This window comes from Marmota flaviventris, chromosome 1 (genome assembly GCF_047511675.1).
Source record: "Marmota flaviventris isolate mMarFla1 chromosome 1, mMarFla1.hap1, whole genome shotgun sequence".
Lineage (NCBI taxonomy): Eukaryota > Metazoa > Chordata > Mammalia > Rodentia > Sciuridae > Marmota > Marmota flaviventris.
Genome location: NC_092498.1, coordinates 96357441 through 96374111, shown reverse-complemented (window position 1 = coordinate 96374111; position 16671 = coordinate 96357441). Strand labels below are relative to the sequence as shown.

Genomic DNA, 16671 nt, shown 5'->3' with positions numbered 1-16671 from the left:
GGGATTTCCCTGGGGGACTGGCTCCAAGAGAAGCCACAGCCAAATGGAAACACCCACAATACTGCTCTGAAGGTTCATAGATTCAGGTTTACTTGATTTGAGAACAATGAAAATAGGAAAACATCTAATGTGACTCACACTGTATGTGCTCAGTTCTGTAACAGCTTTTTACAAGTACTATTTTTCTGGATCCTCATAATAGCCCCAGGAGAGGGGCACCAACCATGGAGAGGCAGCAGAACCAGGAGACTGAACACTTGGACTCTGTAGCCAGAGAGATAGAGGGCCTAAATATCACTCTTGGGTCTGAGATTTAGCATTTGTGTGAAGTCAGATACTTAAAAACTCTCTGCCATAATTTCCTCCTATAAAATGAACTTAGATGCCCTATTCCTTGGAGCTGTCTGGATTAGATATTTTAATATTTCTTGGTGCAGGAAAGTCCTCAACAGCATTGTAACGTGATGAACTCTAAAAAGAGTACGTACTCACATACACGCCAAAGCACCAAGGAAGATCTCTGCTCTTACCTCTCTGCAGAGAGGATGAATGGAACCTGCTGCAGCTTCTACCATGCACCAGGCAATCCCTGATCCTCAAGAGCTCTTCCAGGAAGGTGTATTTATATTCCTATAGTTTACAGATTAGAAAAATTAACTTGCCACTCAAAAATCACTTTTTTGCTATTATGAATAAAGATAACACATCTTTTCCTGTGTTTATACACTTTACTTTTTGCAGTATATAATTCATGCCTTTGATCTGTTTTAACTGAGTATAATAATACTGATATTTCTGTAGGCAAAGATAAAAGGAAATGTTCAGTGAATGGTAGGTGGGTGAAAAAATGTAAATGATTTTTTTTTTTAATTAAAAAGCTATTTTTCTTTAATGACTCATTTTAAAGTAATTTTTAGTTGTTGTTATTAGAGTTAAAACAACAATGTATTTAATCCTGGGAAGTTTGTTTATAATTAGCTTAAGGGGCTGGACACATAGTTCAGTTGGTAGAGTGCTTGCCTTGTATGCACAAGGCCCTGAGTTCAATTCCCAGCACAACAACAACAACAACAACAAACTATAATCAGCTTAAGATTTTGTGAAACGTGTTGGTTTGGAAGCCAAGGTTCATACTTGGAAATAAAATAAGAGTAACCAGACTCAAAAAATATTAAATTTACTTTAGATATCTAAATATCCTGATCCTGCACTGACCACAGCTCTTTCAGACATATTCAGTCGCTCTGTTCAGAGAGGTGGAACTCTCCCTATCCTGGGAAAGCAGACACAAAGTCAGGATTTTTTAGATCACTCAGAGCTTTGAGGGGCTGACATCATTGCCTGGGCATTAAGCAGCTTCTCATGTGGTTTCAAACCTGAGTCCCTTCCTACCCCCAGTGCATCTGGGGAGCCTTGAATTTGAGCAGTGCAGATAGGGAGAGTGCTGGTGGTAGGGGACACAGAGTTGGGGGATAGTGCTGGTGTGGTGTGTTATTTTCTCAGGCTTCTTTTGTTTCTGTGCTCTGTCAAATGTGGTTGATTTGTATAAAAGGCTCAAAGTCATACAGGCCCCTATTGGTTAGGGCAGTGCAGGGCTGGATGTGGTGTTAGCAGAGAAGTTGAGGGCAGTTAAACCACACAACCAAATTTGTCACTTTAAAAAGCCACAACTAATGGAAGGAAGTATTCACCTTTACACAGTTAGGCAGGGAAGGGACCTGCTCTCTCTGCCGTGGTATGCTGGGCTCTCTGTGTTGGGTATTGCAAAGTGTGTTATCCTCTGTGGGAGGTGGTTGGGAATCTCATGCTTAGGATTCTTCAGACACCACACCTTCTCTTCACTCCCCTGATACTGTTTTGATTTCTTTCTTTTTGCTTTTGTGGTGCTGGGTCCCAATGCAGCGCTTGAGCATACTATCTGTGTAAGCTATCCCTGAGTCACATCCCCACCCTTCCTGACACTGTTCTGAAGGAAAGAGCAAAGGATTCCTGAAGGCCCAAGATAATACTTAACATTCTACCAAGTGTCTGACTTGTCTCAGGTATTTAAGGATTTTTGTACCTTTTGGTTTTATTTTCTTAATATAGACAAAGCAGGAAAACCCATGTCCTTGAAGCCATTAGCATAGGTACCTGTAAATAGGGGCAACAGGAAGGTACTTCTGGAGCACAGAGACACAGAAGCCCTGAGATCACTGCATGATTGAATATCATATACAGAATCAAAGTAGTCCTTCTTCAGAGAAAACATGATATCAGATTCAACTTTAATGAGGTTTTACATATGACATTAATATCACATAACTAGGTGTTCAGAGTTACTCAGAAGAGGGGGGTAGGCTAATGTGAGAGAAAAAAAAATGATGTTCCAACCCTCTTCTGCCCGGCCATAGTGCAGAGTGGGTCTTCAAGCCCTGGACTCAATCTGCCCAGTCTCAGGGGTAGTAGAAACCTTTCACACATTCCAATAATACACTCATTCTATATTTCTGTGCTTACTGTCAGCCTTTGAGAGAACAAACATTGTATCCCTCCTTCAAGGATGAGCTCCATTCTACTGATTTATACCTGTGACCTAGGCCTTCTGCTTCCAGAGCTCCTCCTGTGGTAGTTTCTTGTCCGCCCCTGACCCCCACCTCCTTCACATCCATTTGTGTTGCAGTAGAGTCATGTGCAGCCAATATCCCCAGATGCTTTTAATAAAGTAGATCCAGGGCTTATCAGATTTGCAGTTGGTGGTTGTCCAAAGGTCAACTTACAAATGTTAGTGAAGGTGGTTTGGGCCATAATAAAGAAGTTTCATCTCGGGACAAGATCATGGTAGCAACAGAAACCTGAAAACTCAAAACTTCAGAGAGACCTGTTTCTACAAGGAGTCAGGCATTTGCATCCAGGGCTCTGCCTCCCACCACCTGTATGTGTTCAACCTTCTTCAGCTCTGAGTCCTCCAGTTTCCTGGTTTCTCCTCCTCTGCAGAGGGCCTGCCCTCAGCAGCCACAGGGGGGCGCTAGAGAAGTGGGCAGAAGGAGAGTGGCAGGGGCTCCTCCCAGCACACCCCCCCACCCCCCCACCCCCCGCTTCTGGGTTAACAGCTGGGTTTTCTTCTCAGGAACCTCCTCAGTTACTTCTCCCTGCCTCTGACACAGTCAGGAGGATCAGCTCTAAGTCAGTGCTGCAGGGATCACTTCCATTTTGAGCAGGCTTTCAGTGTTGGGAGACATTTCTTCTCCTTTTATCATCTGGTCCTCTTGCTCTGTGACCCAGGGAAGAAGGCATGCTGTGGGCTCTAGCCCTACTTCTAGCCATCCTGCCTCCTGGTAAGTATGTGGCAAAGATGCCCATGGGATGTGGTTTTCCCCTCAAGGAGGCCATAACAATGAATCCCATTACCTTTTAGCCATTAATTTTTATTGTTGTTACCATTCCAGGCAGTCAAACATCTTCCAGTTTGGAAAGGAGAATGATATCAGTCACGAGTTCACCTGGGTCAAATGTAGTAATCACTTGTGATTTATCAAGTACCTACATCCACTGGTATCAATTCAAGGAAGGGCAGGTCCCACGACGCCTCCTCTACTATAATAATTACAATTACAGGGTTGTGGTGGACTCAGGAATCAGTTCGACGAAATATGATGCTAAAATAACAGATGGGAGTTATCAATTAATAATACAAAATCTTGGTGACAGTGACTCTGCTGTGTATTACTGCGCCTACTGGACTAGCACAGTGGTTCAGACCTGCTTTTATCTATACTCAAAATGTTGCTATGTCTGCCTCTGGTACACAGATAGAGATCAGCCCCATCCCATTTCCTGCCTCTGACTTCACTGTACTCTAAACAAAGGGAAACCATGAGCCCAAAGCCTAACTCACCACCCTATATACTTCTCAACACCCAATGTACTCCTCAACAGTTATGCTCTGCCCCCATCTGTACCTCCAAGACCAATCTCCCAAACTGCAGTCTCTTGTCCTTGGCTAAGGATTCTGGCTGACAGCATCATTCTCTCAGCTCTCCTACAGCCTGTTGGAGGCACATTCAATCTGATAGCTAGGAACACAAGGTCACTTAAGGTTGATCAGTTAGAGGTGACATTTAGGAAAGCATTCTGGAAGGCAAGTTGCATTAAGTCTTTATCCAACAGAGATCTGCAGACAATATCTGGGAATGACTGATTCATTACTCAGGATTATGAAAAATAATAGAATGAAATATTTATGCTTCTTAAAGATCTAATGCAGGGAGTCATAATTATTATTTTTTGGAACAAATAAATATTTCCCTCTCCATAACTAACCATGGTACTGCTGGTATGTGTTAGAAGATAGGAAAGAAGTGATTGTTGTAAATATGCTAACTTTTGCATCTACTAACACATGTTGGAGAACATAACTTCAAAAAATCGAGTTGCAAAGATCTACTCAGTGGAATTATTTTTTTTAAAGATAGTGAGAAAGAGAGAAGAGAGAGAGAGAATTTTTTAATATTTACTTTTCAGTTTTCTGTGGACACAACATCTTTATTTTATTTTTATGTGGTGCTGAGGATTGAACCCAGCACACCACGCATGCCAAGCGAGCGTGTTACCACTTGAGCCACATCCCCAGCCCTAGAATTATTTTTTTAAAGGAAAAAGAAGGCTTATTGCTTTGCTAGCAAAGGAGAAACATTCCTGTCCCACAGGCTATGATTCTGCCCATCTATAGGAACAGGGGGCTTTTAAAGAGATGACTCAAAAGCTATATTTCATGTGTCCTCTGTCTGGAGTTGTAATTCTCCTGTTAATTTGGGGAGATAGTCATTTCTGAGATCATCTGGTGCCATCCTCAATGTCTAAATTACTTGATCCTATGATGGTGTGTACTCAGGGATAGATAACTCTGCCTACTACAGGGAAGAATGGTAATCCTGTTTCCTCTGAGATTAGGGAGGGGGAGAAATTAAGGAGGAACAGGGAGAGAGGAAGAGAAAGAAACATGTCCATTTTAAAAATAAATTGCAGTGGCAGAGCAACAAGGGTTATATTCAAAGCATAAAGTGGACCACTGTAACATTCCCCACTGTCAATTTCTACATTCCATTTCTGTGGAAAAATTGGTGACAACATCTCCAAACTGCTTCCTGTTGAAAGGGCGTGAAGTTGGGGGAAGTAACCCAAAGTCTTTGTTCTCTATCAGGTGGGGCCTGGACAGTTAAGGGCATCCAGCATCAGAGCAGTTCAGAGGTCCACAGTGGCAGATGGCAGGTGACTGGACAAGGCATATATAGGGCAGGGATCATGCAAATGGCCAAAGTTCTAGAGACTTCCCTGAGTTCATTTTCCTTTTTCTCAAAGTGGACCATGATGGACAAAACTATACTGTTCAGGGAGAGAAGGTGGGAGTTCCCTGAAGCAAAAGGAGCTTTAGCAACAGTCCCTCCCTTTACTCACAGGAACAGCTTCTTTGGTTTAACTTGAGGCAAACTCACTCATCTCCTAACTCTCCTGCAATTGGCTCTCTACAAGTTCGTCGGCACCATGAATCTTCAGCATGGAAATGGAGTTCCATGGAGAGCCAGGCCTGACCAAAAAAAAGATATTGTTAATTTTAATTATTGAAAAGATGGTAATTTGATGGAAACTCTAGTTAAAGGTATATCTGTGTCTAAAAGAATAGAGCTAAACTTCATATCCACTTCTACCCTCTTTTATAGACACAGATATACCTTTAACTAGAGTTTCCATCAAATTACCATCTTTTCAATAATTAAAATTAACAATATCTTTGATGAACAATCATATAAGGATATTGTATTTTTAAATAAAAAAAATTAACAATATCTTTGATGAACAATCATATAAGGATATTGTATTTTTAAATAAAAAAGTCATAAAGGGAAAGGGTTATCTCTGTCTATTCAGTCATGTCTACTGTTGTAAAATTAATCCAGATGAAAGGAAACAGAACAGGGAGACATCACATTGATGGAGGGCTCAGCTGTGAATATCAAGGGTAATAGGTTTGTAGAAATTTTAAATTTCATATTCTGAAATTTCATTTGTTAGTGGTATAGATAATTGCAATAGATTCTGCAAGGGTATGTGTGCATATTACTCAAAAGTCTTGATGAATTATCTTATATTTTTTATTTTATTCATTGATTCTTTAATTTTTCTGTTTATATATTCTTGTTAACTATAAGTAATGGCAGTTTTATATCTACTTTACATTCCTAACTTTTATTAATTTTGTATTCTTAATATCCTGGTTGAGACTTCTGGTGCAATATTTAATAAAAGTGAAGTGATAGACCTCCATGTCTGAGTACTCATCTCAAAGGGAAAGGTCTAGATGTTTCTGACCCAAGTATGTCACACAGTGACAATTTCTTGCATGGGTTTACAGCCCTTGTTGCTTATTAATATTTCAGTTGAACTTTCTGTGGAAAGCTCTACCATTTTCCCTTAAAAGTTCCCTGAATAGAGTATTGATAGACTCATTTCTAGGTATCTTACACTACTTATTGGTCTGTGTATGGTAAAATTTTGCTATATACTTCTCACTCTAATTTATTGCTGTGATACAGAAATTCTACTGATTATTTTTTGTGGTGACAGTCTATTAAAAATGTGATGAATTTTGGTATTATGCTTATTTATATGTAAGTTTTCTAGTTTGTAATAATATTATTAGCAAATCATGACATTTTTGCTTTTATAATTTCAATATGCAAAAATAGAAATACTTTGTGTATATTATGTAGCATATACAAAAAGGAACAATTTTAAAATACCAGGTTACAAATACAAATAGTGGTTGTTTTATCAGCTTTTTCCTTGTTGTGACCAAAAGAACTGACAAGACAATTTTAGAGGAGGAAACATATATCTGGGGCTCAGTTTCTGATATCTCAGTTCACAGCCAGCCAGTTTTATTGCTCTGGGTCCAAAGCATGGCAGAACATCATGACAGAAGAGTATGATAGAGGAAAGTGGCTCAGGACATGGATACCAGGAAGCTGAGAGAGAGAGAGAAAGGGGTGGGGGGAGGGCACATGCACTCATTCCACCACAGACAATATATAAATCCCCAGGCATCCTCTGAATGACCCCCCTCCTCCAGCCACACACTACCTTTCTACAATCACCACCCAGGTAATCCCTATCAGGAGATTAACACACTTAATTAGGTGAGGGCTCACATCACTCAACCATTTCACTTCTAAACTCCCTTGCATTGTCCCACATATGAGATTTTGGGGTGACCTCATATCTTACAATAACAGAGTGGGTGTTCCAGTCCTGCCTCAGATGCTTTTGGTCCTGTGACATTGAAGGAATTATCTGCATTTGTTCTCTCCTTTTCACAGTGAGTAGCAGAGAGGTCCCTAGAATAAGACTTCCCTTCTTTCTTCAAGTTTCTAAGCTTTGGTGACTCTTTAGCAAGGTGGGAATTTATAGTGCACTACCTATGATTTCTTTTTTAAAAAAGTATTGCTCATCTCAAATCTGTTAGGAAAGCTATTAACTAAACATCAAAAGACAAGTAGTGCTGTTAAAGATGTGAAGAAAAGGAAATCATTAGATATGGTTTGTAGTAATGTAAATTGATGTAGTAATTATGGGAAATGTTGTGGAAGTTCACATAAAATTAAAAGGAGAACTTCTAGTAGGTGTGCGGTAGTGGAAACAGGCAGTCTGAGTAGGAAAATGGCGAGGGTCAATAAGAGAGCAGATATCAGGACCACTGTTTGAGTAATGCTCCATCATTTGATGTGTTCCAGCATGACAAACAGCATCTATTTTCCAAAAGGAACAAAAGACTCCATTTTTACAAAAGAGACAACTTTGCTATTCAGCCTGAGCATACACATACAACAATTAAAATCTCAAGGACAGGTTACAGGGAGTCAGTCAACTTCCCCTCATGTGCCTTTATAAGAGGGGCTATGGAGATATGCTGGTGGCACATTTGCCCTTCCCATACTGAGTTGGGAACTTACATTTCTGAACCTTAACCTTCTCTTTAATAAATGTCTGCTTGGTTGCTTATCTTGGAATTTGAGGTGTTCTTTCTTCGACTCCGTGGAACATGGACCCAATTTCTTCCAATAGCAGTGGCAATCCCATTTATGAGTATACAAACAAAGGAAATAAAAACACTCTCTCAAGGGATGGCTGCACTCCCAGGTCCTTTGCAGAATTCTTTCCAACAGACAAGACATGGAAACCATTTAAATGTCTGCAATGGATGAATGGAGAAAAGCAATGTGATTGATGAAACACACACACACACACACACACACACACACACACACACACACTCATGCACAGAGGAATCTCCAGAAAGTTATTCAATATTTAAAAAGAACAATATTTTTCCATTTGCGAACAACACAAATTAGCCTGAAAGACATTAGGCTACATGAAATAAACCAAAGAAAGAAAGATTAAAACACTACATGATTCCCTTATGTATAAATCTGAAAAGCTAAACTCATAGAACCAAGATGTAGAGGTTGTGTCACAAGGTCCCACACTTAGCATGTGGAACTTCTTTGTGAGTCCTGTTCTGCACTTACCACCCTCTACATGGCCACCCCAAGCAGCCTGATATCTGTGTCCACCATAGTGGTTTCCTCTGACACTGTAGCTGGAGGACAACAGTTTGGGACAGGTGTTGTTTCCCTCATTCAAACCCATGTTTTTCTTTTACTGGAAACCACGAGGGTCTTGCTGAGAATCCACTAAACCCTTTCTAGTACATTGTACTAGGAAGTGTAGTGGAGGAAAGGAAAAAAAGGTTCCTAAAAAGACTGTGTGGCTGCAGATTACATGCAGATTTTATTAAGTAATTCATAAGAGTGATAATAACAATTGAAATAGTTGTGAATGCTGACAACAAAATACAAAATCTGTTTCCATAACACAATTGGTGGCAATAGATTTTTATCCCCCAAAGGAATATTTTATTGTACATGGAAATCTGAAAAATAAAAAAAAGTAGAAAGCAAAAACACTGACATTTTCTTACCACCCCATTGCTCATTACTTATACTGCATGTCTTCCTACAAATTATTTCACTCTGAAAATATTGGTACAGCTGTCAATTTCACATTTGAGCTTGATGTGTACAGAAAGGGTAAATGTTAGTACCACAATATTCTTTATTAAAAAAAATCCATTAGCTTTATATTTGACCACAGAGTCTCTGAACCAGCACAACCCAAAGCCTGTCTCTGGAGACACAAGAAACTGAACCTCGATTAGGATACTAAACCCAGTTCTCAGGTGCTGCTCCAGAAGAGGAGCTCAGGAGCTGTATGTGCTTGTGAGAACCCAACTACACACCACTTCCTTTCAGAGATAAGCTCCTTCCTGACATGCCCACCACCTTCTCCTTGTGGCCATCTGCCTGAATACTTAAGAATGTCCTGGGAGCAATTGGCATGACTAAACATGAATCTGCATTTCCCCTGGAATCAAGGTTAAGTCTGTCTCTGCAAGCATCATTGCACATGTTCCTTGGCCTATGCTTCCCAACACACTGTCTTCTCCAATTTCTAAGTTCTTGGTCATCTGGTCTTGCCTTAATGTCCCACCTATGCCCTGGTACAATTTAGGACTCTTTTGGGGGCGATGCATACACACACCACCACCACCACCACAACCACCACCAACTGATTATCTAAAATCATGTCATAACCTGTAATTTCTACTGCATGAGGTCCCTAGAGATCACCTAGTGAACCTGTCCAGTTTTGAGGTTAAATAATTCTAACCCACATTTCTTGGATATTTTGATGTATCTATGATATATTATTGTGTATACATTACACACTTTGTTTACAAGATTCCACTGACACATAAAACAACTCCCTGGTGTCCCTTTTTACAAAGGGGAAAAGGAGACAAAATAACTTGCCCAAGACCAAACAGCTTTTTTTGATATTTGAGAACACTGAAAATCTCCCTCAGGACCACTGAGTGACATGTTCACACACAGCACAGATAGAGTAGGCATTTTTGGCAGGGACTGCTTTTCAGTGCTTGTTTTTGCCCTAAAGCAAGCAGAACGCCCATGGTCCCCTCACTGTAGATTTTTTTAAGAATGACAAGGTAGTTCCTAGTAACACCTGGCTTTGTCACCCAAACTTTATTCCCACTGAGTGTTCAGTCTCTGACAATTTACTTAAAATTACAGCCTGATTTTGACATTTCTAAACTGAAGATATTGATTTTTTTTATCCCACTAGGCTATTTACAGAATCCAAAAGAGAAAAGACCATAAGCTGACAAAGGCACTGCCCAAGCCCCTGCACAATCAGGGGGCATGAGTATACAGGAGGTGTCCCACCAGTATTTCTCACTATTGCTGCTATTGGTCTAGGAATGTTCATAAAACACTTATCAGAAATCTAACCACGTATCCTTCCTTCCTTCACATTGTGGATAGATTTGTGTGTCTACCTCCTCTCTCTGGGGCCTCTTCTTCTCATTCTTATTTCTCTTGCAAATTAAATTCTTGTACCAGAAAATTGGCTCAGGCCCTAACCTGGCCTCAACCACCCACCAAATAGTGGCTCATGGAAGCAGTTTGAGACAATGGACCACTCTGGACTCCTGTCCCACTGGTCAGGACGGGGAGCCATGTTAGGTTGTCTTACTGTCTTGTGGACCTTACTGTTTCCAGGTAAGACTCCCACTTTCTTGCAGGGTGATGTCTGTAGGGGCTTCACGTATATATTCAACTCCAATCCTGAGACAAATGAAGATATGTTATTTCAACATATCAAGCACACGTTCCATTAGGATCCACCACATGACTTTCCTTCAATAATTAATTGAGAGGTCAGATTCCGTCTCAGTGAAACTAGGATAGATCATGAGATAAACTGACTGACAATGGACCATACTTGAACCTGCAAAGTTCTCCTACATGTGACCTAGGCCCTCTGCTTTCAGAGCTCCTCCTGTGGTAGCTTCATGTCCCAGAACTGACCCACACCTCCCACACATCCATTTGTGTTTGAGTAGTGTCATGTGCAACCAACATCCCCAGATGCTTTTAATAAAGTAGATCCAAGGATTATCAGATTTTCGGTGGTCGTTGCCCAAAAATTAACTTACAGTTGTAAGTGAAGGTCATTGTGGCCACAATCAAGAAGGTCCATCTCAGGACAAGATCATGGCACCAACAGCAACCAGAAAACTCTAAACTTCAGAGACGTGAAGTTCAAGAAGAGAGGTTGTGCTCAACCTGCTTCAGCTCTGAATTCTCCAGGTGCCTGGCTTCTCCTCCTCTGCAGAGGGCCTGCCCTCAGTGGCCATTGGTGGGAGGAGGCACTCTAGAGAAGTGGGCAGAAGCAGAGAGGAAGGGGCTCCTCCTAGCACCACCCCTTCTGGGTTCACAGCTGGGTTGTCTTCTCAGGCAGGTCCTCAGTTACTTCTCTGTTCCTCTAACTCAGTCAGGAGGATCAGCTTTAAGTCAGTGCTGGAGGGATCACTTCCATTTTAAGCAGGTTTTCAGTGCAGGGAGGCATTTCTTCTCCTCTTATCTGGTCCCCTTCCTTCTCAGCCCCAGGGAAGAAGGCATGCTGTGGGCTCTAGCCCTACTTCTAGCCATTCTGCCTCCTGGTAAGTATGTGGCACAGATGCCCATGGGATGTGGTTTTCCCCCAAAGAGGCCATAACAATGAATTCTGTTACTTTTGCTATTAATTTTTATTGTTGTTACCATTCCAGGCAGTCAAACATCTTTCAGTTTGGAAGGGAGAATGATGTCAGTAACAAGTTCACCTGGGTCATATGTGTCAATCTCTTGTGATTTAGCAAGTACCTACATCCACTGGTACCAATTCAAGGAAGGGCAGGCCCCACGACGCCTACTCTACTACGATTTTATAAATTCCAAGGTTGTACGTGACTCAGGAATCACTTGGATAAAACATAGTGCTTATAAAAGTGCAGATGGGAGATGTAAATTAACAGTAAGGAATGTGGAAGAAAGTGACTCTGCTGTGTATTACTGTGCCCACTGGATTAGCACAGTGATTCAGACCTGCCTTTATCTATATTCAAAATGTCTCAGTGTCTGCATGACATACAAAATTAGATCAGCCCCCATCCCATTTCCTGCCTCTAACTTCACTGTACTCTGAACAAAGGGAAACCATGTGCCTAAAGCTTACCTCCCACCCTATCTCTGCTGTGGGCTCTAGCCCTACTTCTAGTTATACTGCCTCCTGGTAATTATGTGTCATAGATGCTCATGGGATGTATTTTCCCCCCATGGGCAAGCCATAGTAGAGAATTTACATCCTCCTAACTCATTTGTTTTTATTGTTGTTATCCCTGCAGGCAATCAAACATCTCCCAGTTTGGAAGGGAGTATGATATCAGTTACCAAGTCACCTGGGGTCAAATGTGGAAATCATCTGTAAATTTCATGAAGCAAATAATCTATCCACTGGTACCAATTCAAGGAGGAGAATTCTCTACTATGAGTTTTTCTGTTTCAAGTTGGACTCAAGATTCAGCTCAAGGAAATAAGATGCTTATGCAGGCATAGATAGGAGATGTAAATTTATAATAAGAAATCTGGAAGAGTAACTCTGCTGTGTATTACTGGGCCTCCTTGAAGGCACAGTGGTGTCCACTGGCCTTATTTATACTCAAAATTGTGCTGTGTCTAGGTGGTATACCACCTAGACCAGCCCATAGACTGCCATGTCACTTCGTGCCTTGACTTCACTGAACTATGAACAAAGGGAAATTATGAGTCTCAACACTAACTTCCACCATATATGTATCCCACGCTCCCCTCAACAGCTGTACATTGCCCCCAACTCACCACCAAGACTAAAGTCCAGACTGCTCTCTCTCATCCTTGGCCAAGCATCCAGGGTGACAGCATCATTCTCTCAGCTCTGACAGGATCCGGTGAAGGCACATTCAGTGTGCTGTCTAGGAACACAATGTCACCTAGGGTTGATCAGTTACAGGTGATTTTTAGCAGAGCATTCTGGAAGGTTAGTTGTATGGTATCATTTATCTAACCATGATCTAGAGATAATATCTGGGTATGACTCTAATTCATTACTCAGGATTATGAGAAATGATAGAATGAAGTATTTGGGCTTCATGAAGACCTCATGCAGACAGTCATAATTATTTTTTGAAAAAATCAGTATTTCCTTCACTATAACCAACCACGGTACTGATGATGAGTGAGGACATAGGAAAAGGTAATTGTTGTAAATATGCAAATTTTTGTATCTACTTACACATGTCAGAAAACACAGCTTCAAGAAATTAAGTTTCAAAGATCTAGGTGGCTATTGTTAATAATTCAGAAACCAGGCAGCTTCAGTCTTCAACACAGACTGGAGCTCTGCTGGGTGCCACAAGTATTGGTGGTTGCATGACAGCCTAAGCAGGAACCAGGATGCAAGATGATGCAAGGAGCACACTGGTGACATCAGGTTTCTCTCTTGGTCTATGGGACTTCCTTACTATGCCTGCAACGGTTGACTAGGCCCCTGTGATTGGTTAATGTGAATCTCCTATTAGTCTGTATTTTTTGCTATTGTTCACAGTCTGGCTTGTTTGAGTCATTGACTATTATTTCCTGATTTCTTGGAAGGTTCCACCTACAATTAAACAGCTTAGATTTAATGACAAGAATTCTTTGCACAGTGATTCCATTTTGTTTAATCTGTTGATCACCTAGTACACAAACATAAGCTCCATCTCTGTAACAGCCTACCATCAAATTTGTTTAACATACCTCCTGTTGCAATTGAGCCTACAGTTCATCTATTCATTTCTAAAAGAACAAAGCTAAATCTTCTACCCTCTTCACTTCTACCTTCTTTTATGAAAATAGCCACATCATTAACTGGAGTTTCCATCAAATTATCATTTTTCTCAATAATTATAACAATCTCTTTGATGAACAATATATAAATAATAGTGTATATTTAAATCAAAAAGTCAAACATGAAAATGGTGACTGCTCCTCATTCAGCCATGTTTAGTGTTGTAAAATTAATCCAGATATGCGGAAAGTGGATAGCACTGGAGGGCTTGGCGGTGATTACCAAGGGAAACGTATTGGTAGAAATTTTAATTTTCATGTTCTTTAATTTCATTTGTTAATGTTATAGAAAATTTCAATAGATTCTGCAAGGGTATATGGGCATTTTACCAGTCTTGCTGAATTGTCTTATTAATTTTTATATTGCTTATTGATTCTTTAATTTTTCTGTTATACATTCATTTACCTACAAATAAAGCAGTTTTATGTATAATTTACATTCCTAAATTTATTAATTTTGCATTCTGGTAAAGACTTCTGGTCTGATATTTCATTAAAGTTAGTGACTAGCATCCTTGTTTTAGTTCAGATCCTGCAGGATTTCAGACCCAAGTATGTCATATAATGGACATTTCTTCCATGGATTTGTTTCCCTGGTTACTTATTCATATTTCAGTTTAATATTCTTAGCAAAGTTCCATCATTTTCCCTCAAGTATTCTGAATGTGATACTGCTGGACTCAGTCTTTTTTTTTAAATACTATTTAACTGTTTTATACTATTTAACTGTTTGTGCATGGTAAAATTAAGCTACATATTTCTCACTCTTAATTGATGTGATATAAAAATGCTACAGATTATTTTGTGCTGACATTCTATTAAATAAATGTGGGAAATTATGGAATTAAACTTATGTATATGGAAATTTTCCAGTTTGCAATAGTATCATTAGCAAATCATGACATTTTTGCCTATTTTCATTTCAAGTGTTGATTTCCTCTCACATTAACAAATTGTTCAGGTTGAGATGCTTCAGATGATGTGAATATCACGATCAAAAACATCTCTTTCTTATTCCTAATTTTAATGGAAATGCTTCCTATACTTTATTATGTTTCTTAGAAGTTTTGGAAGTTGACCATCTACATCAGAAGCAAATGGGATGCTTTTAATAAAAAAGTGCAGGTAGCACCCAAAACAATAAGTTGAAACTAGGAATGGAAGCTGGGAATGTACACTTTTTAAAAACACCAACTGCTGGGATCATTAAAACTTACCTACAATCACTGCTGCCCATCTGGAAAGACAAGGAGGGACTGTCCCCAGCCTAACACACCCAGCTGTTCTACAAAGTTGTTCCTGGGCTCCCTCCTAATACCCACACCCTCTTCTGATCTCAGCCTTCTGTGCTGCCTTTGCCATCCCTGGCTGGTCATCCACTACCAGGTCAAACTTTCATTCCTTTTCTTCCTGTAACGTCAGGAAAAAAGCATTATGTCCTCCACCACTTGTGTTAACTTGCTGTGCTCTGCCAGGGACCACATGGTAACCATTTCATACCTTAATAAAGCCTGTCCCTCATCTTGAAGCATAAACACATTTGTATCCTTCCAAGAGTGTGACGATTTTGCACATTGATTTCTTTCATCTGCCAGAAATTGAGTATTTGTATATTGGAAAGGTGAGGCTGCTATGTGGAGAGCCGATTTCTCCCCTAAATTCCTGTGTGATGCCTGCTACCCCACCGTTTCTCAGCACCACCTTTGTGATGGTGACTGTGGCATTTGCTAATATAACCCTTGCTGCTTTCTTCTTTCCACTGTACACATCTGCTTGTCCATTGGCCACCTTTGCTCAGGATGCAGCCAGAGGGACAGTCACTGTATATGAACATACTCAACTTGACAAGTGTGCTGAGTCCCTACTTTGTGTATACCTTTGCTAGGAGCACAATGTTTTCATTTCTGTGGTTTTATAATCATTGTGACTTTTTGATAGGCTGTTCTGGCTTTTCAAGAATCTCTTCAAATTATGTTTTTAATGAATAGACCTCCAACATATGTCACACATGCAAAAATAGAAATACTTTGTGATTATTATAAAGCATATACAAAAATAAACAATTGTAGAATACAAGGTTGCTAAAAAAAAGTAGTTAATTTAGTTAGCTTTTTTCTTTGCTGTGACCAAAAGACCAGAAAAGGATAATTTTAGAGGAGGAAAAATTTATTGAGGGACTGAGTTTTAGGAACCTCAGTCCACTGACAGCTAGGCTTCATTGCTGTGGTGCTAAAGTGTGGCAGAACATCATGGCAGAAGAGTATGATGAAGAAATGTGGCTCAGGACATGGACACCAGGAAGCAGAGTGAGAGAGAGGGAGAGTGAAGGAGAGACCAATTGAGCTCTCCTTCCACAGAGAAAAATATAATCACCTGGGCATGTTCCCAATGATGGCCCTCCTCCAGCCATACCCCACCTGTCCACCATCACCACCCAGTTAATACCTATCAGGTAATTAACACACTTATTAGGTTAAGACTTTCATAACCCAACCATTTCACTTCTAAACTCACTTGGATTGTCTCACACATGAGCTTTTGGGGGAGACATGACATCTTACCATAAAAGAGTGGGTGTTCCAATCCTGCCTCAGATACTCCTGGTCCTGTGACATTGAAGGAATCACCTGCATTTGTGTTCTCCTCTTCACAGTGAGTTGCAGAGAGGCCCCTGGAACAAGACCTCCCTTCTATCTACAAGTTTCTAGCCGGGTAGGAATCTATCTTGCACTACCCATGATTTTCTTTTTAAAAAAGTGTTGCTTATCTCTCATATGTTAGGAAAGCTATTAACTAAAAATCAGAA

General features: G+C 40.3%; 1 long non-coding RNA gene across 1 annotated transcript; it reads right to left on the bottom strand.

Moving 5' to 3' along the window:
* Positions 1–3548: 3548 nt before the first annotated feature.
* Positions 3549–16671, bottom strand: LOC139706390 (uncharacterized). Its single transcript, XR_011707933.1, has 5 exons — positions 16427–16671; positions 12840–12970; positions 7989–8227; positions 5437–5566; positions 3549–3638 (listed from the first exon to the last, which is right to left on the bottom strand). It is a non-coding gene; the product is annotated as an uncharacterized lncRNA (long non-coding RNA).